Source organism: Carassius carassius, chromosome 1, assembly GCF_963082965.1.
Source record: "Carassius carassius chromosome 1, fCarCar2.1, whole genome shotgun sequence".
In the NCBI taxonomy this organism is placed as follows: Eukaryota; Metazoa; Chordata; class Actinopteri; order Cypriniformes; family Cyprinidae; genus Carassius; species Carassius carassius.
Window position 1 is genome coordinate 9,666,662 of NC_081755.1, and position 23,619 is coordinate 9,690,280.

General features: G+C 47.2%; 24 non-coding genes across 24 annotated transcripts; all 24 read left to right on the forward strand.

Annotated features, from left to right (window-relative positions):
• Positions 1 to 2,101: 2,101 nt before the first annotated feature.
• On the forward strand, positions 2,102 to 2,183 carry trnal-aag (transfer RNA leucine (anticodon AAG)). Its single transcript has one exon. It is a non-coding gene; the product is annotated as a tRNA-Leu (tRNA).
• Positions 2,184 to 2,575: 392 nt separating this feature from the next.
• Positions 2,576 to 2,657, forward strand: trnal-aag (transfer RNA leucine (anticodon AAG)). Its single transcript has one exon. It is a non-coding gene; the product is annotated as a tRNA-Leu (tRNA).
• Positions 2,658 to 3,046: 389 nt separating this feature from the next.
• trnal-aag (transfer RNA leucine (anticodon AAG)) lies at positions 3,047 to 3,129 on the forward strand. The gene has a single exon. It is a non-coding gene; the product is annotated as a tRNA-Leu (tRNA).
• Positions 3,130 to 3,998: 869 nt separating this feature from the next.
• trnal-aag (transfer RNA leucine (anticodon AAG)) lies at positions 3,999 to 4,080 on the forward strand. Its single transcript has one exon. It is a non-coding gene; the product is annotated as a tRNA-Leu (tRNA).
• An 869-nt stretch (positions 4,081 to 4,949) lies between these two features.
• On the forward strand, positions 4,950 to 5,031 carry trnal-aag (transfer RNA leucine (anticodon AAG)). Its single transcript has one exon. It is a non-coding gene; the product is annotated as a tRNA-Leu (tRNA).
• A 5,503-nt stretch (positions 5,032 to 10,534) lies between these two features.
• Positions 10,535 to 10,616, forward strand: trnal-aag (transfer RNA leucine (anticodon AAG)). Its single transcript has one exon. It is a non-coding gene; the product is annotated as a tRNA-Leu (tRNA).
• A 391-nt stretch (positions 10,617 to 11,007) lies between these two features.
• Positions 11,008 to 11,089, forward strand: trnal-aag (transfer RNA leucine (anticodon AAG)). Its single transcript has one exon. It is a non-coding gene; the product is annotated as a tRNA-Leu (tRNA).
• A 391-nt stretch (positions 11,090 to 11,480) lies between these two features.
• trnal-aag (transfer RNA leucine (anticodon AAG)) lies at positions 11,481 to 11,562 on the forward strand. The gene has a single exon. It is a non-coding gene; the product is annotated as a tRNA-Leu (tRNA).
• Positions 11,563 to 11,953: 391 nt separating this feature from the next.
• Positions 11,954 to 12,035, forward strand: trnal-aag (transfer RNA leucine (anticodon AAG)). Its single transcript has one exon. It is a non-coding gene; the product is annotated as a tRNA-Leu (tRNA).
• Positions 12,036 to 12,424: 389 nt separating this feature from the next.
• Positions 12,425 to 12,507, forward strand: trnal-aag (transfer RNA leucine (anticodon AAG)). Its single transcript has one exon. It is a non-coding gene; the product is annotated as a tRNA-Leu (tRNA).
• Positions 12,508 to 13,381: 874 nt separating this feature from the next.
• On the forward strand, positions 13,382 to 13,463 carry trnal-aag (transfer RNA leucine (anticodon AAG)). Its single transcript has one exon. It is a non-coding gene; the product is annotated as a tRNA-Leu (tRNA).
• A 391-nt stretch (positions 13,464 to 13,854) lies between these two features.
• trnal-aag (transfer RNA leucine (anticodon AAG)) lies at positions 13,855 to 13,936 on the forward strand. The gene has a single exon. It is a non-coding gene; the product is annotated as a tRNA-Leu (tRNA).
• Positions 13,937 to 14,805: 869 nt separating this feature from the next.
• On the forward strand, positions 14,806 to 14,887 carry trnal-aag (transfer RNA leucine (anticodon AAG)). The gene has a single exon. It is a non-coding gene; the product is annotated as a tRNA-Leu (tRNA).
• Positions 14,888 to 15,283: 396 nt separating this feature from the next.
• trnal-aag (transfer RNA leucine (anticodon AAG)) lies at positions 15,284 to 15,364 on the forward strand. Its single transcript has one exon. It is a non-coding gene; the product is annotated as a tRNA-Leu (tRNA).
• Positions 15,365 to 15,755: 391 nt separating this feature from the next.
• On the forward strand, positions 15,756 to 15,837 carry trnal-aag (transfer RNA leucine (anticodon AAG)). Its single transcript has one exon. It is a non-coding gene; the product is annotated as a tRNA-Leu (tRNA).
• Positions 15,838 to 16,701: 864 nt separating this feature from the next.
• On the forward strand, positions 16,702 to 16,783 carry trnal-aag (transfer RNA leucine (anticodon AAG)). Its single transcript has one exon. It is a non-coding gene; the product is annotated as a tRNA-Leu (tRNA).
• Positions 16,784 to 17,174: 391 nt separating this feature from the next.
• trnal-aag (transfer RNA leucine (anticodon AAG)) lies at positions 17,175 to 17,256 on the forward strand. The gene has a single exon. It is a non-coding gene; the product is annotated as a tRNA-Leu (tRNA).
• An 864-nt stretch (positions 17,257 to 18,120) lies between these two features.
• On the forward strand, positions 18,121 to 18,202 carry trnal-aag (transfer RNA leucine (anticodon AAG)). The gene has a single exon. It is a non-coding gene; the product is annotated as a tRNA-Leu (tRNA).
• A 1,651-nt stretch (positions 18,203 to 19,853) lies between these two features.
• trnal-aag (transfer RNA leucine (anticodon AAG)) lies at positions 19,854 to 19,935 on the forward strand. The gene has a single exon. It is a non-coding gene; the product is annotated as a tRNA-Leu (tRNA).
• A 391-nt stretch (positions 19,936 to 20,326) lies between these two features.
• trnal-aag (transfer RNA leucine (anticodon AAG)) lies at positions 20,327 to 20,408 on the forward strand. Its single transcript has one exon. It is a non-coding gene; the product is annotated as a tRNA-Leu (tRNA).
• An 864-nt stretch (positions 20,409 to 21,272) lies between these two features.
• On the forward strand, positions 21,273 to 21,354 carry trnal-aag (transfer RNA leucine (anticodon AAG)). The gene has a single exon. It is a non-coding gene; the product is annotated as a tRNA-Leu (tRNA).
• Positions 21,355 to 22,223: 869 nt separating this feature from the next.
• On the forward strand, positions 22,224 to 22,305 carry trnal-aag (transfer RNA leucine (anticodon AAG)). Its single transcript has one exon. It is a non-coding gene; the product is annotated as a tRNA-Leu (tRNA).
• Positions 22,306 to 22,696: 391 nt separating this feature from the next.
• On the forward strand, positions 22,697 to 22,778 carry trnal-aag (transfer RNA leucine (anticodon AAG)). Its single transcript has one exon. It is a non-coding gene; the product is annotated as a tRNA-Leu (tRNA).
• Positions 22,779 to 23,170: 392 nt separating this feature from the next.
• On the forward strand, positions 23,171 to 23,252 carry trnal-aag (transfer RNA leucine (anticodon AAG)). Its single transcript has one exon. It is a non-coding gene; the product is annotated as a tRNA-Leu (tRNA).
• Positions 23,253 to 23,619: the final 367 nt, after the last annotated feature.

The window sequence follows — 23,619 nt, forward strand, 5'->3', positions numbered from 1 at the left end:
GCCAGCTGAGGAAGTTTAACCTGCCACAGGATCTGCTGAAACAGTTCTACTCCACCATCATCGAATCCATCCTCTGCACTTCAGTAACTGTCTGGTTCAGCTCAGCTTCTAAATCGGACCTCAGAAGACTACAGAGGGTAGTCCGGACTGCTGAGCGAATTATCGGTACAACCCTCCCATCTATTCAAGAACTGTACTTATCCAGAGTGAGCAAAAGGGCTGTTAAAATCACTCTGGACCCCTCACATCCAGCACACTCCCTCTTTGAACTGTTGCCATCTGGTCGACGCTACAGAGCACTGAGCACCAGAACGACCAGACACAGGAACAGTTTCTTCCCTCAGGCAATCCATCTTATGAACATCTGATAATAACTGTGGGACACACTACACTATTTATATTTATATACACTACACATATCCAACACACATACTTAGTGTACACGTAAATCTTTTGCACATAATATACATGTACATACATGGAACACACTATACTATTTATATTTATATTTATATAGACATACACTTATTTATCCAAACACACATACTTAGCGTACAGTTACAATTTTTCCACATAATATACATGTACATACATAAATGCTCTTTTTAATATACCTGCCATACATTGTCAATTTGTATATTGTCAATCCTTACCCACCTATTTGTATTTTTTTGTATTTTTTATTCCTTATTGTGTTTTTTGTTCTGTCGCTGTTATGTTGCACTGCGGAGCTCTGTCACGAAAACAAATTCCTCGTATGTGTGAACATACCTGGCAATAAAGCTCATTCTGATTCTGATTCTGATTCTGATGAACGTCCAAATTCAGCCGCTTTTACATTCCTTGCTTTTTAGCCAAGTCGGTGCTGAAAGCCTGTCACGGCCTCTGCTCCTTTCTTACAGATGCACCGTGTTGAAGCAGGGACACCAATAGTTTACAATCACAGTGAAGTTACTTCAAAACAGGGAAATCACTTGAATAAAATAACAGTGGAAAGCAATTAGTAGGCAAAAGGATGGAAACAGCCAGATTTACTCATTGAAAAGGGCTTAGTGTGGTAGCGTTGCTTCTACTTCCGGAAGGTGGAAGGCTAAAAAAGGAATGGAAAGAAACTTTTCCACCGGTGGTAGCGAGCCAGAGAGCGTAGGCACACAGGGTAGCATGGCCGAGGGGTCCAAAGCGCTGGATTAAGGCTCCAGTCTCTTCTGGGGCGTGGGTTCGAATCCCACTGCTGCCCGTACATCTTTTTAGAAGACTGCTGTGGCTGCGCAAAGTGATGCTGCATGAACGTCCAAATTCAGCCACTTTTACATTCCTTGCTTTTTAGCCAAGTCGGTGCTGAAAGCCTGTCACGGCCTCTGCTCCTTTCTTACAGATGCACCGTGTTGAAGCAGGGACACCAATAGTTTACAATCACAGTGAAGTTACTTCAAAACAGGGAAATCACTTGAATAAAATAACAGTGGAAAGCAATTAGTAGGCAAAAGGATGGAAACAGCCAGATTTACTCATTGAAAAGGGCTTAGTGTGGTAGCGTTGCTTCTGCTTCCGGTAGGTGGAAGGCGAAAAAAGGAATGGAAAGAAACTTTTCCACCGGTCGTAGCCAGCCGGAGAGCGTAGGCACACAGGGTAGCATGGCCGAGCGGTCCAAGGCGCTGGATTAAGGCTCCAGTCTCTTCGGGGGCTTCGGTTCGAATCCCACTGCTACCAGTACATCTTTTTGGAAGACTGCTGTGGCTGCACAAAGTGATGCTGCATGAACGTCCAAATTCAGCCGCTTTTACATTCCTTGCTTTTTAGCCAAGTCGGTGCTGAAAGCCTGTCACGGCCTCTGCTCCTTTCTTACAGATGCACCGTTTTGAAGCAGGGACACCAATAGTTTACAATCACAGTGAAGTTACTTCAAAACAGGGAAATCACTTGAATAAAATAACAGTGGAAAGCAATTAGTAGGCAAAAGGATGGAAACAGCCAGATTTACTCATTGAAAAGGGCTTAGTGTGGTAGCGTTGCTTCTACTTCCGGAAGGTGGAAGGCGAAAAAAGGAATGGAAAGAAACTTTTCCACCGGTCGTAGCCAGCCGGAGAGCGTAGGCACACAGGGTAGCATGGCCGAGCAGTCCAAGGCGCTGGATTAAGGCTCCAGTCTCTTCGGGGGTGTGGGTTCGAATCCCACTGCTGCCAGTACGTCTTTTTGGAAGACTGCTGTGGCTGCGCAAAGTGATGCTGCATGAACGTCCAAATTCAGCCGCTTTTACATTCCTTGCTTTTTAGCCAAGTCGGTGCTGAAAGCCTGTCACGGCCTCTGCTCCTTTCTTACAGATGCACCGTGTTGAAGCAGGGACACCAATAGTTTACAATCACAGTGAAGTTACTTCAAAACAGGGAAATCACTTGAATAAAATAACAGTGGAAAGCAATTAGTAGGCAAAAGGATGAAAACAGCCAGATTTACTCATTGAAAAGGGCTTAGTGTGGTAGCGTTGCTTCTACTTCCGGAAGGTGGAAGGCGAAAAAAAGGAATGGAAAGAAACTTTTCCACCGGTCGTAGTGAGCCGGAAAGCATAGGTACACAGGGTAGCGTGGCCGAGCGGTCCAAGGCGCTGGGTTAAGGCTCCAGTCTCTACGGGGGCGTGGGTTCGAATCCCACCGCTGCCAGTACATCTTTTGGAAGACTGCTGTGGCTGCGCAAAGTGATGCTGCATGAACGTCCAAATTCAGCCGCTTTTACATTTCTTGCTTTTTTGCCAAGTCGGTGCTGAAAGCCTGTCACGGCCTCTGCTCCTTTCTTACAGATGCAACCTGTTGAAGCAGGGACACCAATAGTTTACAATCACAGTGAAGTTACTTCAAAACAGGAAAATCACTTGAATAAAATAACATTGGAAAGCATTTAGTAGGCAAAAGGATGGAAACAGCCAGATTTACTCATTGAAAAGGGCTTAGTGTGTTAGCGTTGCTTCTACTTCCGGAAGGTGGAAGGCGAAAAAAGTAATGGAAAGAAACTTTTTCACCGGTCGTAGCGAGCCGGAGAGCATAGGCACACAGGTTAGCATGGCCGAGCGGTCCAAGGTGCTGGATTAAGGCTCCAGTCTCTTCGGGGGCGTGGGTTCGAATCCCACTGTTGCCAGTACATCTTTTTGGAAGACTGCAGTGGTTGCGCAAAGTGATGCTGCATGAACGTCCAAATTCAGCCGCTTTTACATTCCTTGCTTTTTAGCCAAGTCGGTGCTGAAAGCCTGTCATGGCCTCTGCTCCTTTCTTACAGATGCACCGTGTTGAAGCAGGGACACCAATAGTTTACAATCACAGTGAAGTTACTTCAAAACAGGAAAATCACTTGAATAAAATAAAATAACATTGGAAAGCATTTAGTAGGCAAAAGGATGGAAACAGCCAGGTTTACTCATTGAAAAGGGCTTACTGTGGTAGCGTTGCTTCTACTTCTGGAAGGTGGAAGGCCAAAAAAGGAATGGAAAGAAACTTTTCCACCGGTCGTAGCCAGCCGGAGAGCGCAGGCACACAGGGTAGCATGGCCGAGCGGTCCAAGGCGCTGGATTAAGGCTCCAGTCTCTTCAGGGGCGTAGGTTCGAATCCCACCGCTGCAGGTAGATAGTTTTGGAAGACTGCTGTGGCTGCGCAAAGTGATGCTGCATGAATGTCCAAATTCAGCCGCTTTTACATTCCTTGCTTTCTAGCCAAGTCGGTGCTGAAAGCCTGTCACGGGCTCTGCTCCTTTCTTACAGATGCACCGTGTTGAAGCAGGGACACCAATAGTTTACAATCACAGTGAAGTTACTTCAAAACAGGGAAATCACTTGAATAAAATAACAGTGGAAAGCAATTAGTAGGCAAAAGGATTGAAACAGCCAGATTTACTCATTGAAAAGGGCTTAGTGTGGTAGCGTTGCTTCTACTTCCGGAAGGTGGAAGGTGAAAAAAGGAATGGAAAGAAACTTTTCCACCGGTCGTAGCCAGCCAGAGAGCGTAGGCACACAGGGTAGCATGGCCGAGTGGTCCAAGGCGCTGGATTAAGGCTCCAGTCTCTTCGGGGGCGTGGGTTCGAATCCCACTGCTGCCAGTACATCTTCTTGGAAGACTGCTGTGGCTGCGCAAAGTGATGCTGCATGAACGTCCAAATTCAGCTGCTTTTACAATCCTTGCTTTTTAGCCAAGTCGGTGCTGAAAGCCTGTCACGGCCTCTGCTCCCTTCTTACAGATGCACCGTGTTGAAGCAGGGACGCCAATAGTTTACAATCACAGTGAAGTTACTTCAAAACAGGAAAATCACTTGAATAAAATAAAATAACATTGGAAAGCATTTAGTAGGCAAAAGGATGGAAACAGCCAGTTTTACTCATTGAAAAGGGCTTAGTGTGGTAGCGTTGCCTCTATTTCCGGAAGGTGGAAGGCGAAAAAAGGAATGGAAAGAAACTTTTCCACCGGTCGTAACGAGACGGAGAGCGTAGGCATACAGGGTAGCATGGCCGAGCGGTCCAAGGCGCTGGATTAAGGCTCCACTCTCTTCGGGGCCGTGGGTTCGAATCCCACCGCTGCCAGTACATCTTTTTGGAAGACTGCTCTGGCTTCGCAAAGTGATGCTGCATGAACGTCCAAATTCAGCCGCTTTCACATTCCTTGCTTTTTAGCCAAGTCGGTGCTGAAAGCCTGTCACGGCCTCTGCTCCTTTCTTAAAGATGCACGGTGTTGAAGCAGGGACACCAATAGTTTACAATCACAGTGAAGTTACTTCAAAACAGGAAAATCACTTGAATAAAATAACATTGGAAAGCATTTAGTAGGCAAAAGGATGGAAACAGCCAGATTTACTCATTGAAAAGGGCTTAGTGTGGTAGCGTTGCTTCTACTTCCGGAAGGTGGAAGGCGAAAAAAGGAATGGAAAGAAACTTTTCCACCGGTCGTAGCGAGCCGGAGAGCGTAGGCACACAGGGTAGCATGGCCAAGCGATCCAAGGCGCTGGATTAAGGCTCCAGTCTCTTTGGGGGCGTGGGTTCGAATCCCACTGCTGCCAGTACATCTTTTTGGAAGACTGCTGTGGCTGCGCAAAGTGATGCTGCATGAACTTCCAAATTCAGCCGCTTTTACATTCCTTGCTTTTTAGCCAAGTCGGTGCTGAATGCCTGTCACGGCCTCTGCTCCTTTCTTACAGATGCACCGTGTTGAAGCAGGGACACCAATAGTTTACAATCACAGTGAAGTTACTTCAAAACAGGAAAATCACTTGAATACAATAAAATAACATTGGAAAGCATTTAGTAGGCAAAAGGATGGAAACAGCCAGATTTACTCATTGAAAAGGGCTTAGTGTGGTAGCGTTGCTTCTACTTCCGGAAGGTGGAAGGCCAAAAAAGGAATGGAAAGAAACTTTTCCACCGGTCGTAGCGAGCCGGAGAGCGTAGGCACACAGGGTAGCATGGCCGAGCAGTCCAAGGCGCTGGATTAAGGCTCCAGTCTCTTCGGGGAGTCGTTTCGAATCCCACTGCCACCAGTACATCTTTTTGGAAGACTGCTGTGGCTGCACAAAGTGATGCTGCATGAGCACAAAGTGATACCACACTAAGAGATTTCTCTGAGTGGCGCCGATACAGGATGGCTGCCTCTGTGACGTGCTCTGCAGTTGTTTTTGTGTTTTTGTTAGTTTGTCCTGTCTTTAGTTATATTCCTGCAATCAGTTTCACCAGGGACGAATTGCTGGATATTCGGCAACACACATCTCCCGATATTTCACCGGTTTTCGACTATTCTGATGTTTTGCTGGACATTCTTGTCGGCGGAGCGGCTGCCCTGATCACACGCTTCAAGAGGACGCGCAGACGGGGAAAGCGAGCGGGAGCGCTCGTGAGACTCAGAAAACGCGGATTTCGAACGCCGTTGCCTAGCATCCATCTGGCAAATCTCCGCTCTCTACCCAACAAAACGGACGAACTGCTTCTGCTCTCTCGGACAAATAAAGATTTCTCCCACTCTGCTGCTCTGTGTTTCACGGAAACTTGGCTGAATGACACCATACCGGACAGCGTGCTCCATCTGCCGGGCTTTCAGCTGTTTAGAGCGGATCGCGACGCAGAATCAACGGGGAAATTGCGCGGCGGCGGGACATGCTTTTACATCAATGAACGGTGGTGTACAGATGTAACTGTGTTAAAGAAGACGTGCTGCTCAAATCTCGAAACGCTCTTCATTAACTGCAAGCCGTTCTATTCGCCGCGGGAGTTTCATTCGTTCATTCTGGTGAGTGTTTACATCCCTCCTCAAGCGCACGTGAGCTCAGCTTTACAGAAACTCGCTGAGCAGATCACAGAGACAGAACAACAACACCCAGACTCTGTTTTAATCATTCTTGGGGACTTTAATAAAGCCAATCTCTCCCGTGAACTGCCAAAATACAGACAGCATGTTACTTGTCCCACAAGAGACAGTAATATATTGGATCACTGTTACACAACAATAAAGGATGCATTTCACTCTGTTCCACGAGCAGCTTTGGGACATTCTGATCACCTTCTGGTTCATCTTATACCGACCTACAGGCAGAAACTAAAATCAGCTAAACCTGTATTAAGGACTGTAAAAAGATGGACTAATGAAGCAGAGCAGGATTTACAATCTTGTTTTGACCTCACTGATTGGGGTGTTTTTGAAGCTGCTGCCACTGATCTGGACGAACTCACAGAGACCGTAACATCATATATCAGTTTCTGTGAGGATATGTGTATTCCTACCAAGACTCAACTAAATTACAACAATGACAAACCGTGGTTCACTGCAAAACTCAGACAGCTCCGTCAGGCCAAAGAAGATGCTTACGTGAAGGGGGACAATGTCTTGTATAAACAGGCTAAATACACACTGGAAAAGGAGATCAAAGTGGCAAAGAGGAATTATTCTGAAAAAATAAGGACTCAGTTCACTTCGAACGACTCCGCATCAGTGTGGAAAAGCCTAAAGAAGATCACCAATTACAAGACACCACCCCCCAGCACTGTGGAAAATCAACGACTGGCAGACGATCTGAACGAGTTTTACTGCAGGTTTGAAAGAACACCCATCACCTGCCCTGAACACCTCACCACACAACCGTTCACACCAATAACAACTCCTGCAACCAACCCTGAATGCCTCTCCAAACAAACGTTCACACCATTCACAGCTCCTGCAACCAACCCTGAATGCCTCTCCACACAACCGTTCACACCATTAACAGCTCCTGCAACCCATCCTGATCACCTCTCCAATCAACCGCTCTCACCATTCACAACTCCTGCAACCAACCCTGAATGCCTCTCCAAACAACTGTTCACACCACTCACAACTCCTGCAACCCACCCTGAACACCTCTCCAATCAAGCGCTCTCACCATTCACACCTCCTGCATCCCCCCTTTCCCCCACACCTGCAATACAGATCAGCGAGGATGCGGTGCGCCAGGTCTTCAGGAAGCAGAAAAGGAAAAAAGCACCAGGCCCAGATTGTGTTACACCAGCCTGTCTGAAATCCTGTGCTGACCAGCTGGCCCCCATCTTCACAAAGATCTTCAACAGATCGCTGGAGCTGTGCGAAGTCCCTTCATGCTTCAAACGCTCCACCATCATCCCCATCCCAAAGAAATCCAAAATTACAGGACTAAATGACTACAGGCCTGTGGCTCTAACGTCTGTAGTCATGAAGTCATTTGAAAAACTGGTGCTGGCCCACCTGAAGGACATCACTGGACCCTTGCTGGATCCTCTTCAGTTTGCCTACAGAGCAAACAGGTCTGTGGACGATGCAGTAAACATCGGACTGCATTATGTTCTGCAACACCTAGACAGACCGGGGACCTATGTGAGGATCCTGTTTGTGGACTTCAGCTCTGCCTTCAACATGATCATCCCAAACCTCCTCCTGCCCAAACTAACTCAGCTCTCCGTGCCCACCTCCGTCTGTCAGTGGATCAACAGCTTCCTGACAGACAGGCAGCAGCTAGTGAGGCTGGGAAAATACACATCCAGCACCCGTACAATCAGCACCGGAGCTCCCCAGGGCTGTGTTCTCTCCCCACTGCTCTTCTCCCTGTACACTAATGACTGCACATCTAAGGACCCCTCTGTCAAGCTCCTGAAGTTTGCAGATGACACCACACTCATCGGCCTCATTCAGGACGGTGACGAGTCTGCTTACAGACAGGAGGTTAAAGAGCTGGCTGTCTGGTGCAGTCTCAACAACCTGGAGCTTAACACGCTCAAAACAGTGGAGATGATCGTGGACTTCAGGAGAAACCCCCCTGCACTCCCCCCACTCACCATCATGAACAGCACTGTGACTGCAGTGGAGTCATTCAGGTTCCTGGGCACCACTATCTCTCAGGACCTGAAGTGGGACATTCACATTGACTCCATTGTGAAAAAGGCCCAGCAGAGGTTGTACTTCCTTCGCCAGCTGAGGAAGTTTAACCTGCCACAGGATCTGCTGAAACAGTTCTACTCCACCATCATCGAATCCATCCTCTGCACTTCAGTAACTGTCTGGTTCAGCTCAGCTTCTAAATCGGACCTCAGAAGACTACAGAGGGTAGTCCGGACTGCTGAGCGAATTATCGGTACAACCCTCCCATCTATTCAAGAACTGTACTTATCCAGAGTGAGCAAAAGGGCTGTTAAAATCACTCTGGACCCCTCACATCCAGCACACTCCCTCTTTGAACTGTTGCCATCTGGTCGACGCTACAGAGCACTGAGCACCAGAACGACCAGACACAGGAACAGTTTCTTCCCTCAGGCAATCCATCTTATGAACATCTGATAATAACTGTGGGACACACTACACTATTTATATTTATATACACTACACATATCCAACACACATACTTAGTGTACACGTAAATCTTTTGCACATAATATACATGTACATACATGGAACACACTATACTATTTATATTTATATTTATATAGACATACACTTATTTATCCAAACACACATACTTAGCGTACAGTTACAATTTTTCCACATAATATACATGTACATACATAAATGCTCTTTTTAATATACCTGCCATACATTGTCAATTTGTATATTGTCAATCCTTACCCACCTATTTGTATTTTTTTGTATTTTTTATTCCTTATTGTGTTTTTTGTTCTGTCGCTGTTATGTTGCACTGCGGAGCTCTGTCACGAAAACAAATTCCTCGTATGTGTGAACATACCTGGCAATAAAGCTCATTCTGATTCTGATTCTGATTCTGATGAACGTCCAAATTCAGCCGCTTTTACATTCCTTGCTTTTTAGCCAAGTCGGTGCTGAAAGCCTGTCACGGCCTCTGCTCCTTTCTTACAGATGCACCGTGTTGAAGCAGGGACACCAATAGTTTACAATCACAGTGAAGTTACTTCAAAACAGGGAAATCACTTGAATAAAATAACAGTGGAAAGCAATTAGTAGGCAAAAGGATGGAAACAGCCAGATTTACTCATTGAAAAGGGCTTAGTGTGGTAGCGTTGCTTCTACTTCCGGAAGGTGGAAGGCTAAAAAAGGAATGGAAAGAAACTTTTCCACCGGTGGTAGCGAGCCAGAGAGCGTAGGCACACAGGGTAGCATGGCCGAGGGGTCCAAAGCGCTGGATTAAGGCTCCAGTCTCTTCTGGGGCGTGGGTTCGAATCCCACTGCTGCCCGTACATCTTTTTAGAAGACTGCTGTGGCTGCGCAAAGTGATGCTGCATGAACGTCCAAATTCAGCCACTTTTACATTCCTTGCTTTTTAGCCAAGTCGGTGCTGAAAGCCTGTCACGGCCTCTGCTCCTTTCTTACAGATGCACCGTGTTGAAGCAGGGACACCAATAGTTTACAATCACAGTGAAGTTACTTCAAAACAGGGAAATCACTTGAATAAAATAACAGTGGAAAGCAATTAGTAGGCAAAAGGATGGAAACAGCCAGATTTACTCATTGAAAAGGGCTTAGTGTGGTAGCGTTGCTTCTGCTTCCGGTAGGTGGAAGGCGAAAAAAGGAATGGAAAGAAACTTTTCCACCGGTCGTAGCCAGCCGGAGAGCGCAGGCACACAGGGTAGCATGGCCGAGCGGTCCAAGGCGCTGGATTAAGGCTCCAGTCTCTTCGGGGGCTTCGGTTCGAATCCCACTGCTACCAGTACATCTTTTTGGAAGACTGCTGTGGCTGCACAAAGTGATGCTGCATGAACGTCCAAATTCAGCCGCTTTTACATTCCTTGCTTTTTAGCCAAGTCGGTGCTGAAAGCCTGTCACGGCCTCTGCTCCTTTCTTACAGATGCACCGTTTTGAAGCAGGGACACCAATAGTTTACAATCACAGTGAAGTTACTTCAAAACAGGGAAATCACTTGAATAAAATAACAGTGGAAAGCAATTAGTAGGCAAAAGGATGGAAACAGCCAGATTTACTCATTGAAAAGGGCTTAGTGTGGTAGCGTTGCTTCTACTTCCGGAAGGTGGAAGGCGAAAAAAGGAATGGAAAGAAACTTTTCCACCGGTCGTAGCCAGCCGGAGAGCGTAGGCACACAGGGTAGCATGGCCGAGCAGTCCAAGGCGCTGGATTAAGGCTCCAGTCTCTTCGGGGGTGTGGGTTCGAATCCCACTGCTGCCAGTACGTCTTTTTGGAAGACTGCTGTGGCTGCGCAAAGTGATGCTGCATGAACGTCCAAATTCAGCCGCTTTTACATTCCTTGCTTTTTAGCCAAGTCGGTGCTGAAAGCCTGTCACGGCCTCTGCTCCTTTCTTACAGATGCACCGTGTTGAAGCAGGGACACCAATAGTTTACAATCACAGTGAAGTTACTTCAAAACAGGGAAATCACTTGAATAAAATAACAGTGGAAAGCAATTAGTAGGCAAAAGGATGGAAACAGCCAGATTTACTCATTGAAAAGGGCTTAGTGTGGTAGCGTTGCTTCTACTTCCGGAAGGTGGAAGGCGAAAAAAGGAATGGAAAGAAACTTTTCCACCGGTCGTAGCCAGCCTGAGAGCGTAGGCACACAGGGTAGCATGGCCGAGCGGTCCAAGGTGCTGGATTAAGGCTCCAGTCTCTTTGGGGGCGTGGGTTCCAATCCCACTGCTGCCAGTACATCTTATTGGAAGACTGCTGTGGCTGCGCAAAGTGATGCTGCATGAACGTCCAAATTCAGCCACTTTTACATTCCTTGCTTTTTAGCCAAGTCGGTGCTGAAAGCCTGTCACGGCCTCTGCTCCTTTCTTACAGATGCACCGTGTTGAAGCAGGGACACCAATAGTTTACAATCACAGTGAAGTTACTTCAAAACAGGAAAATCACTTGAATAAAATAACAGTGAAAAGCAATTAGTAGGCAAAAGGATGGAAACAGCCAGTTTTACTCATTGAAAAGGGCTTAGTGTGGTAGCGTTGCTTCTACTTCCGGAAGGTGGAAGGCGAAAAAAGGAATGGAAAGAAACTGTTCCACCGGTCGTAGCGAGCCGGAGAGCATAAGCACACAGGGTAGCGTGGCCGAGCGGTCCAAGGCGCTGGATTAAGGTTCCATTCTCTTCGGGAGCGTGGGTTCGAATCCCACCGCTGCCAGTACATCTTTTGGAAGACTGCTGTGGCTGCGCAAAGTGATGCTGCGTGAACATCCAAATTCAGCCGCTTTTACATTCCTTGCTTTTTAGCCAAGTCGGTGCTGAAAGCCTGTCACGGCCTCTGCTCCTTTCTTACAGATGCACCGTGTTGAAGCAGGGACACCAATAGTTTACAATCACAGTGAAGTTACTTCAAAACAGGGAAATCACTTGAATAAAATAACAGTGGAAAGCAATTAGTAGGCAAAAGGATGAAAACAGCCAGATTTACTCATTGAAAAGGGCTTAGTGTGGTAGCGTTGCTTCTACTTCCGGAAGGTGGAAGGCGAAAAAAAGGAATGGAAAGAAACTTTTCCACCGGTCGTAGTGAGCCGGAAAGCGTAGGTACACAGGGTAGCGTGGCCGAGCGGTCCAAGGCGCTGGATTAAGGCTCCAGTCTCTTCGGGGGCGTGGGTTCGAATCCCACCGCTGCCAGTACATCTTTTGGAAGACTGCTGTGGCTGCGCAAAGTGATGCTGCATGAATGTCCAAATTCAGCCGCTTTTACATTTCTTGCTTTTTTGCCAAGTCGGTGCTGAAAGCCTGTCACGGCCTCTGCTCCTTTCTTACAGATGCAACCTGTTGAAGCAGGGACACCAATAGTTTACAATCACAGTGAAGTTACTTCAAAACAGGAAAATCACTTGAATAAAATAACATTGGAAAGCATTTAGTAGGCAAAAGGATGGAAACAGCCAGATTTACTCATTGAAAAGGGCTTAGTGTGTTAGCGTTGCTTCTACTTCCGGAAGGTGGAAGGCGAAAAAAGTAATGGAAAGAAACTTTTTCACCGGTCGTAGCGAGCCGGAGAGCATAGGCACACAGGTTAGCATGGCCGAGCGGTCCAAGGCGCTGGATTAAGGCTCCAGTCTCTTCGGGGGCGTGGGTTCGAATCCCACTGTTGCCAGTACATCTTTTTGGAAGACTGCTGTGGTTGCGCAAAGTGATGCTGCATGAACGTCCAAATTCAGCCGCTTTTACATTCCTTGCTTTTTAGCCAAGTCGGTGCTGAAAGCCTGTCATGGCCTCTGCTCCTTTCTTACAGATGCACCGTGTTGAAGCAGGGACACCAATAGTTTACAATCACAGTGAAGTTACTTCAAAACAGGAAAATCACTTGAATAAAATAAAATAACATTGGAAAGCATTTAGTAGGCAAAAGGATGGAAACAGCCAGGTTTACTCATTGAAAAGGGCTTAGTGTGGTAGCTTTGCTTCTACTTCCGGAAGGTGGAAGGCGAAAAAAGGAATGGAAAGAAACTTTTCCACCGGTCGTAGCCAGCCGGAGAGCGTAGGCACACAGGGTAGCATGGCCGAGCGGTCCAAGGCGCTGGATTAAGGCTCCAGTCTCTTCGGGGGTGTAGGTTCGAATCCCACCGCTGCAGGTAGATAATTTTGGAAGACTGCTGTGGCTGCGCAAAGTGATGCTGCATGAATGTCCAAATTCAGCCGCTTTTACATTCCTTGCTTTCTAGCCAAGTCGGTGCTGAAAGCCTGTCACAGCCTCTGCTCCTTTCTTACAGATGCACCGTGTTGAAGCAGGGACACCAATAATTTACAATCACAGTGAAGTTACTTCAAAACAGGAAAATCACTTGAATAAAATAAAATAATATTGGAAAGCATTTAGTAGGCAAAAGGATGGAAACAGCCAGATTTACTCATTGAAAAGGGCTTAGTGTGGTAGCGTTGCTTCTACTTCCGGAAGGTGGAAGGCGAAAAAAGGAATGGAAAGAAACTTTTCCACCGGTGGTAGCGAGCCGGAGAGCGTAGGCACACAGGGTAGCATGGCCGAGCGGTCCAAGGCGCTGGATTAAGGCTCCAGTCTCTTCGGGGGCGTGGGTTCGAATCCCACTGCTGCCAGTACATCTTTTTAGAAGACTGCTGTGGCTGCGCAAAGTGATGCTGCATGAACGTCCAAATTCAGCCGCTTTTACATTCCTTGCTTTTTAGCCAAGTCGGTGCTGAAAGCCTGTCACGGGCTCTGCTCCTTTCTTACAGATGCACCGTGTTGAAGCAGGGACACCAATAGTTTACAATCACAGTGAAGTTACTTCAAAACAGGGAAATCACTTGAATAAAATAACAGTGGAAAGCAATTAGTAGGCAAAAGGATGGAAACAGCCAGATTTACTAATTGAAAAGGGCTTAGTGTGGTAGCGTTGCTTCTACTTCCGGAAGGTGGAAGGTGAAAAAAGGAATGGAAAGAAACTTTTCCACCGGTCGTAGCCAGCCAGAGAGCATAGGCACACAGGGTAGCATGGCCGAGTGGTCCAAGGCGCTGGATTAAGGCTCCAGTCTCTTCGGGGGCGTGGGTTTGAATCCCACTGCTGCCAGTACATCTTCTTGGAAGACTGCTGTGGCTGCGCAAAGTGATGCTGCATGAACGTCCAAATTCAGCTGCTTTTACAATCCTTGCTTTTTAGCCAAGTCGGTGCTGAAAGCCTGTCACGGCCTCTGCTCCCTTCTTACAGATGCACCGTGTTGAAGCAGGGACGCCAATAGTTTACAATCACAGTGAAGTTACTTCAAAACAGGAAAATCACTTGAATAAAATAAAATAACATTGGAAAGCATTTAGTAGGCAAAAGGATGGAAACAGCCAGTTTTACTCATTGAAAAGGGCTTAGTGTGGTAGCGTTGCCTCTATTTCCGGAAGGTGGAAGGCGAAAAAAGGAATGGAAAGAAACTTTTCCACCGGTCGTAAAGAGACGGAGAGCGTAGGCATACAGGGTAGCATGGCCGAGCGGTCCAAGGCGCTGGATTAAGGCTCCACTCTCTTCGGGGCCGTGGGTTCGAATCCCACCGCTGCCAGTACATCTTTTTGGAAGACTGCTCTGGCTTCGCAAAGTGATGCTGCATGAACGTCCAAATTCAGCCGCTTTCACATTCCTTGCTTTTTAGCCAAGTCGGTGCTGAAAGCCTGTCACGGCCTCTGCTCCTTTCTTAAAGATGCACGGTGTTGAAGCAGGGACACCAATAGTTTACAATCACAGTGAAGTTACTTCAAAACAGGAAAATCACTTGAATAAAATAACATTGGAAAGCATTTAGTAGACAAAAGGATGGAAACAGCCAGATTTACTCATTGAAAAGGGCTTAGTGTGGTAGCATTGCTTCTACTTCCGGAAGGTGGAAGGCGAAAAAAGGAATGGAAAGAAACTTTTCCACCGGTCGTAGCGAGCCGGAGAGCGTAGGCACACAGGGTAGCATGGCCAAGCGATCCAAGGCGCTGGATTAAGGCTCCAGTCTCTTTGGGGGCGTGGGTTCGAATCCCACTGCTGCCAGTACATCTTTTTGGAAGACTGCTGTGGCTGCGCAAAGTGATGCTGCATGAACGTCCAAATTCAGCCGCTTTTACATTCCTTGCTTTTTAGCCAAGTCGGTGCTGAAAGCCTGTCACGGCCTCTGCTCCTTTCTTACAGATGCACCGTGTTGAAGCAGGGACACCAATAGTTTACAATCACAGTGAAGTTACTTCAAAACAGGAAAATCACTTGAATACAATAAAATAACATTGGAAAGCATTTAGAAGGCAAAAGGATGGAAACAGCCAGATTTACTCATTGAAAAGGGCTTAGTGTGGTAGCGTTGCTTCTACTTCCGGAAGGTGGAAGGCGAAAAAAGGAATGGAAAGAAACTTTTCCACCGGTCGTAGCGAGCCGGAGAGCGTAGGCACACAGGGTAGCATGGCTGAGCGGTCCAAGGTGCTGGATTAAGGCTCCAGTCTCTTCGGGGCGTGGGTTCGAATCCCACTGCTGCCAGTACATCTTTTTAGAAGACTGCTGTGGCTGCGCAAAGTGATGCTGCATGAACGTCCAAATTCAGCCGCTTTTACATTCCTTGCTTTTTAGCCAAGTCGGTGCTGAAAGCCTGTCACGGCCTCTGCTCCTTTCTTACAGATGCACCGTGTTGAAGCAGGGACACCAATAGTTTACAATCACAGTGAAGTTACTTCAAAACAGGGAAATCACTTGAATAAAATAACAGTGGAAAGCAATTAGTAGGCAAAAGGATGGAAACAGCCAGATTTACTCATTGAAAAGGGCTTAGTGTGGTAGCGTTGCTTCTACTTCCGGAAGGTGGAAGGCTAAAAAAGGAATGGAAAGAAACTTTTCCACCGGTGGTAGCGAGCCGGAGAGCGTAGGCACACAGGGTAGCATGGCCGAGGGGTCCAAAGCGCTGGATTAAGGCTCCAGTCTCTTCTGGGGCGTGGGTTCGAATCCCACTGCTGCCAGTACATCTTTTTAGAAGACTGCTGTGGCTGCGCAAAGTGATGCTGCATGAACGTCCAAATTCAGCCACTTTTACATTCCTTGCTTTTTAGCCAAGTCGGTGCTGAAAGCCTGTCACGGCCTCTGCTCCTTTCTTACAGATGCACCGTGTTGAAGCAGGGACACCAATAGTTTACAATCACAGTGAAGTTACTTCAAAACAGGGAAATCACTTGAATAAAATAACAGTGGAAAGCAATTAGTAGGCAAAAGGATGGAAACAGCCAGATTTACTCATTGAAAAGGGCTTAGTGTGGTAGCGTTGCTTCTGCTTCCGGTAGGTGGAAGGCGAAAAAAGGAATGGAAAGAAACTTTTCCACCGGTCGTAGCCAGCCGGAGAGCGTAAGCACACAGGGTAGCATGGCCGAGCGGTCCAAGGCGCTGGATTAAGGCTCCAGTCTCTTCGGGGGCGTCGGTTTGAATCCCACTGCTACCAGTACATCTTTTTGGAAGACTGCTGTGGCTGCACAAAGTGATGCTGCATGAACGTCCAAATTCAGCCGCTTTTACATTCCTTGCTTTTTAGCCAAGTCGGTGCTGAAAGCCTGTCACGGCCTCTGCTCCTTTCTTACAGATGCACCGTGTTGAAGCAGGGACACCAATAGTTTACAATCACAGTGAAGTTACTTCAAAACAGGGAAATCACTTGAATAAAATAACAGTGGAAAGCAATTAGTAGGCAAAAGGATGGAAACAGCCAGATTTACTCATTGAAAAGGGCTTAGTGTGGTAGCGTTGCTTCTACTTCCAGAAGGTGGAATGCGAAAAAAGGAATGGAAAGAAACTTTTCCACCGGTCGTAGCCAGCCGGAGAGCGTAGGCACACAGGGTAGCATGGCCGAGCGGTCCAAGGCGCTGGATTAAGGCTCCAGTCTCTTCGGGGGCGTGGTTTCGAATCCCACTGCTACCAGTACATCTTTTTGGAAGACTGCTGTGGCTGCGCAAAGTGATGGTGCATGAACGTCCAAATTCAGCCGCTTTTACATTCCTTGCTTTTTAGCCAAGTCGGTGCTGAAAGCCTGTCACGGCCTCTGCTCCTTTCTTACAGATGCACCGTGTTGAAGCAGGGACACCAATAGTTTACAATCACAGTGAAGTTACTTCAAAACAGGGAAATCACTTGAATAAAATAACAGTGGAAAGCAATTAGTAGGCAAAAGGATGGAAACAGCCAGATTTACTCATTGAAAAGGGCTTAGTGTGGTAGCGTTGCTTCTACTTCCGGAAGGTGGAATGCGAAAAAAGGAATGGAAAGAAACTTTTCCACCAGTCGTAGCCAGCCGGAGAGCGTAGGCACACAGGGTAGCATGGCCGAGCGGTCCAAGGCGCTGGATTAAGGCTCCAGTCTCTTCGGGGGCGTGGGTTCGAATCCCACTGCTGCCAGTACATCTTTTTGGAAGACTGCTGTGGCTGCGCAAAGTGATGCTGCATGAACGTCCAAATTCAGCCGCTTTTACATTCCTTGCTTTTTAGCCAAGTCGGTGCTGAAAGCCTGTCACGGCCTCTGCTCCTTTCTTACAGATGCACCGTGTTGAAGCAGGGACACCAATAGTTTACAATCACAGTGAAGTTACTTCAAAACAGGGAAATCACTTAAATAAAATAACAGTGGAAAGCAATTAGTAGGCAAAAGGATGGAAACAGCCAGATTTACTCATTGAAAAGGGCTTAGTGTGGTAGCGTTGCTTCTACTTCCGGAAGGTGGAAGGCGAAAAAAGGAATGGAAAGAAACTTTTCCACCGGTCGTAGCCAGCTGGAGAGCGTAGGCACACAGGGTAGCATGGCCGAGCGGTCCAAGGTGCTGGATTAAGGCTCCAGTCTCTTCGGGGGTGTCGGTTCGAATCCCACTGCTACCAGTACATCTTTTTGGAAGACTGCTGTGGCTGCACAAAGTGATGCTGCATGAACGTCCAAATTCAGCCGCTTTTACATTCCTTGCTTTTTAGCCAAGTCGGTGCTGAAAGCCTGTCACGGCCTCTGCTCCTTTCTTACAGATGCACCGTGTTGAAGCAGGGACACCAATAGTTTACAATCACAGTGAAGTTACTTCAAAACAGGGAAATCACTTGAATAAAATAACAGTGGAAAGCAATTAGTAGGCAAAAGGATGGAAACAGCCAGATTTACTCATTGAAAAGGGCTTAGTGTGGTAGCGTTGCTTCTACTTCCGGAAGGTGGAATGCGAAAAAAGGAATGGAAAGAAACTTTTCCACCAGTCGTAGCCAGCCGGAGAGCGTAGGCACACAGGGTAGCATGGCCGAGCGGTCCAAGGCGCTGGATTAAGGCTCCAGTCTCTTCGGGGGCGTGGGTTCGAATCCCACTGCTGCCAGTACATCTTTTTGGAAGACTGCTGTGGCTGCGCAAAGTGATGCTGCATGAACGTCCAAATTCAGCCGCTTTTACATTCCTTGCTTTTTAGCCAAGTCGGTGCTGAAAGCCTGTCACGGCCTCTGCTCCTTTCTTACAGATGCACCGTGTTGAAGCAGGGACACCAATAGTTTACAATCACAGTGAAGTTACTTCAAAACAGGGAAATCACTTAAATAAAATAACAGTGGAAAGCAATTAGTAGGCAAAAGGATGGAAACAGCCAGATTTACTCATTGAAAAGGGCTTAGTGTGGTAGCGTTGCTTCTACTTCCGGAAGGTGGAAGGCGAAAAAAGGAATGGAAAGAAACTTTTCCACCGGTCGTAGCCAGCTGGAGAGCGTAGGCACACAGGGTAGCATGGCCGAGCGGTCCAAGGTGCTGGATTAAGGCTCCAGTCTCTTCGGGGGTGTCGGTTCGAATCCCACTGCTACCAGTACATCTTTTTGGAAGACTGCTGTGGCTGCACAAAGTGATGCTGCATGAACGTCCAAATTCAGCCGCTTTTACATTCCTTGCTTTTTAGCCAAGTCGATGCTGAAAGCCTGTCATGGCCTCCGCTCCTTTCTTACAGATGCACCGTGTTGAAGCAGGGACACCAATAATTTACAATCACAGTGAAGTTACTTCAAAACAGGAAAATCACTTGAATAAAATAAAATAATATTGGAAAGCATTTAGTAGGCAAAAGGATGGAAACAGCCAGATTTACTCATTGAAAAGGGCTTAGTGTGGTAGCGTTGCTTCTACTTCCGGAAGGTGGAAGGCGAAAAAAGGAATGGAAAGAAACTTTTCCACCGGTGGTAGCGAGCCGGAGAGCGTAGGCACACAGGGTTTTAGCCAAGTCGGTGCTGAAAGCCTGTCACGGCCTCTGCTCCTTTCTTACAGATGCACCGTGTTGAAGCAGGGACACCAATAGTTTACAATCACAGTGAAGTTACTTCAAAACAGGGAAATCACTTGAATAAAATAACAGTGGAAAGCAATTAGTAGGCAAAAGGATGGAAACAGCCAGATTTACTCATTGAAAAGGGCTTAGTGTGGTAGCGTTGCTTCTGCTTCCGGTAGGTGGAAGGCGAAAAAAGGAATGGAAAGAAACTTTTCCACCGGTCGTAGCCAGCCGGAGAGCGTAAGCACACAGGGTAGCATGGCCGAGCGGTCCAAGGCGCTGGATTAAGGCTCCAGTCTCTTCGGGGGCGTCGGTTTGAATCCCACTGCTACCAGTACATCTTTTTGGAAGACTGCTGTGGCTGCACAAAGTGATGCTGCATGAACGTCCAAATTCAGCCGCTTTTACATTCCTTGCTTTTTAGCCAAGTCGGTGCTGAAAGCCTGTCACGGCCTCTGCTCCTTTCTTACAGATGCACCGTGTTGAAGCAGGGACACCAATAGTTTACAATCACAGTGAAGTTACTTCAAAACAGGGAAATCACTTGAATAAAATAACAGTGGAAAGCAATTAGTAGGCAAAAGGATGGAAACAGCCAGATTTACTCATTGAAAAGGGCTTAGTGTGGTAGCGTTGCTTCTACTTCCAGAAGGTGGAATGCGAAAAAAGGAATGGAAAGAAACTTTTCCACCGGTCGTAGCCAGCCGGAGAGCGTAGGCACACAGGGTAGCATGGCCGAGCGGTCCAAGGCGCTGGATTAAGGCTCCAGTCTCTTCGGGGGCGTGGTTTCGAATCCCACTGCTACCAGTACATCTTTTTGGAAGACTGCTGTGGCTGCGCAAAGTGATGGTGCATGAACGTCCAAATTCAGCCGCTTTTACATTCCTTGCTTTTTAGCCAAGTCGGTGCTGAAAGCCTGTCACGGCCTCTGCTCCTTTCTTACAGATGCACCGTGTTGAAGCAGGGACACCAATAGTTTACAATCACAGTGAAGTTACTTCAAAACAGGGAAATCACTTGAATAAAATAACAGTGGAAAGCAATTAGTAGGCAAAAGGATGGAAACAGCCAGATTTACTCATTGAAAAGGGCTTAGTGTGGTAGCGTTGCTTCTACTTCCGGAAGGTGGAATGCGAAAAAAGGAATGGAAAGAAACTTTTCCACCAGTCGTAGCCAGCCGGAGAGCGTAGGCACACAGGGTAGCATGGCCGAGCGGTCCAAGGCGCTGGATTAAGGCTCCAGTCTCTTCGGGGGCGTGGGTTCGAATCCCACTGCTGCCAGTACATCTTTTTGGAAGACTGCTGTGGCTGCGCAAAGTGATGCTGCATGAACGTCCAAATTCAGCCGCTTTTACATTCCTTGCTTTTTAGCCAAGTCGGTGCTGAAAGCCTGTCACGGCCTCTGCTCCTTTCTTACAGATGCACCGTGTTGAAGCAGGGACACCAATAGTTTACAATCACAGTGAAGTTACTTCAAAACAGGGAAATCACTTAAATAAAATAACAGTGGAAAGCAATTAGTAGGCAAAAGGATGGAAACAGCCAGATTTACTCATTGAAAAGGGCTTAGTGTGGTAGCGTTGCTTCTACTTCCGGAAGGTGGAAGGCGAAAAAAGGAATGGAAAGAAACTTTTCCACCGGTCGTAGCCAGCTGGAGAGCGTAGGCACACAGGGTAGCATGGCCGAGCGGTCCAAGGTGCTGGATTAAGGCTCCAGTCTCTTCGGGGGTGTCGGTTCGAATCCCACTGCTACCAGTACATCTTTTTGGAAGACTGCTGTGGCTGCACAAAGTGATGCTGCATGAACGTCCAAATTCAGCCGCTTTTACATTCCTTGCTTTTTAGCCAAGTCGGTGCTGAAAGCCTGTCACGGCCTCTGCTCCTTTCTTACAGATGCACCGTGTTGAAGCAGGGACACCAATAGTTTACAATCACAGTGAAGTTACTTCAAAACAGGGAAATCACTTGAATAAAATAACAGTGGAAAGCAATTAGTAGGCAAAAGGATGGAAACAGCCAGATTTACTCATTGAAAAGGGCTTAGTGTGGTAGCGTTGCTTCTACTTCCGGAAGGTGGAATGCGAAAAAAGGAATGGAAAGAAACTTTTCCACCAGTCGTAGCCAGCCGGAGAGCGTAGGCACACAGGGTAGCATGGCCGAGCGGTCCAAGGCGCTGGATTAAGGCTCCAGTCTCTTTGGGGGCGTGGGTTCGAATCCCACTGCTGCCAGTACATCTTTTTGGAAGACTGCTGTGGCTGCGCAAAGTGATGCTGCATGAACGTCCAAATTCAGCCGCTTTTACATTCCTTGCTTTTTAGCCAAGTCGGTGCTGAAAGCCTGTCACGGCCTCTGCTCCTTTCTTACAGATGCACCGTGTTGAAGCAGGGACACCAATAGTTTACAATCACAGTGAAGTTACTTCAAAACAGGGAAATCACTTAAATAAAATAACAGTGGAAAGCAATTAGTAGGCAAAAGGATGGAAACAGCCAGATTTACTCATTGAAAAGGGCTTAGTGTGGTAGCGTTGCTTCTACTTCCGGAAGGTGGAAGGCGAAAAAAGGAATGGAAAGAAACTTTTCCACCGGTCGTAGCCAGCTGGAGAGCGTAGGCACACAGGGTAGCATGGCCGAGCGGTCCAAGGTGCTGGATTAAGGCTCCAGTCTCTTCGGGGGTGTCGGTTCGAATCCCACTGCTACCAGTACATCTTTTTGGAAGACTGCTGTGGCTGCACAAAGTGATGCTGCATGAACGTCCAAATTCAGCCGCTTTTACATTCCTTGCTTTTTAGCCAAGTCGATGCTGAAAGCCTGTCATGGCCTCCGCTCCTTTCTTACAGATGCACCGTGTTGAAGCAGGGACACCAATAATTTACAATCACAGTGAAGTTACTTCAAAACAGGAAAATCACTTGAATAAAATAAAATAATATTGGAAAGCATTTAGTAGGCAAAAGGATGGAAACAGCCAGATTTACTCATTGAAAAGGGCTTAGTGTGGTAGCGTTGCTTCTACTTCCGGAAGGTGGAAGGCGAAAAAAGGAATGGAAAGAAACTTTTCCACCGGTGGTAGCGAGCCGGAGAGCGTAGGCACACAGGGTAGCATGGCCGAGCGGTCCAAGGCGCTGGATTAAGGCTCCAGTCTCTTCGGGGGCGTGGGTTCGAATCCCACTGCTGCCAGTACATCTTTTTAGAAGACTGCTGTGGCTGCGCAAAGTGATGCTGCATGAACGTCCAAATTCAGCCGCTTTTACATTCCTTGCTTTTTAGCCAAGTCGGTGCTGAAAGCCTGTCACGGGCTCTGCTCCTTTCTTACAGATCCACCGTGTTGAAGCAGGGACACCAATAGTTTACAATCACAGTGAAGTTACTTCAAAACAGGGAAATCACTTGAATAAAATAACAGTGGAAAGCAATTAGTAGGCAAAAGGATGGAAACAGCCAGATTTACTCATTGAAAAGGGCTTAGTGTGGTAGCGTTGCTTCTACTTCCGGAAGGTGGAAGGCGAAAAAAGGAATGGAAAGAAACTTTTCCACCGTTCGTAGCCAGCCTGAGAGCGAAGGCACACAGGGTAGCATGGCCGAGCGGTCCAAGGCGCTGGATTAAGGCTCCAGTCTCTTTGGGGGCGTGGGTTCCAATCCCACTGCTGCCAGTACATCTTATTGGAAGACTGCTGTGGCTGCGCAAAGTGATGCTGCATGAACGTCCAAATTCAGCCACTTTTACATTCCTTGCTTTTTAGCCAAGTCGGTGCTGAAAGCCTGTCACGGCCTCTGCTCCTTTCTTACAGATGCACCGTGTTGAAGCAGGGACACAAATAGTTTACAATCACAGTGAAGTTACTTCAAAACAGGGAAATCACTTGAATAAAATAACAGTGGAAAGCAATTAGTAGGCAAAAGGATGAAAACAGCCAGATTTACTCATTGAAAAGGGCTTAGTGTGGTAGCGTTGCTTCTACTTCCGGAAGGTGGAAGGCGAAAAAAAGGAATGGAAAGAAACTTTTCCACCGGTCGTAGTGAGCCGGAAAGCGTATGTACACAGGGTAGCGTGGCCGAGCGGTCCAAGGCGCTGGATTAAGGCTCCAGTCTCTTCGGGGGCGTGGGTTCGAATCCCACCGCTGCCAGTACATCTTTTGGAAGACTGCTGTGGCTGCGCAAAGTGATGCTGCATGAATGTCCAAATTCAGCCGCTTTTACATTTCTTGCTTTTTTGCCAAGTCGGTGCTGAAAGCCTGTCACGGCCTCTGCTCCTTTCTTACAGATGCAACCTGTTGAAGCAGGGACACCAATAGTTTACAATCACAGTGAAGTTACTTCAAAACAGGAAAATCACTTGAATAAAATAACATTGGAAAGCATTTAGTAGGCAAAAGGATGGAAACAGCCAGATTTACTCATTGAAAAGGGCTTAGTGTGTTAGCGTTGCTTCTACTTCCGGAAGGTGGAAGGCGAAAAAAGTAATGGAAAGAAACTTTTTCACCGGTCGTAGCG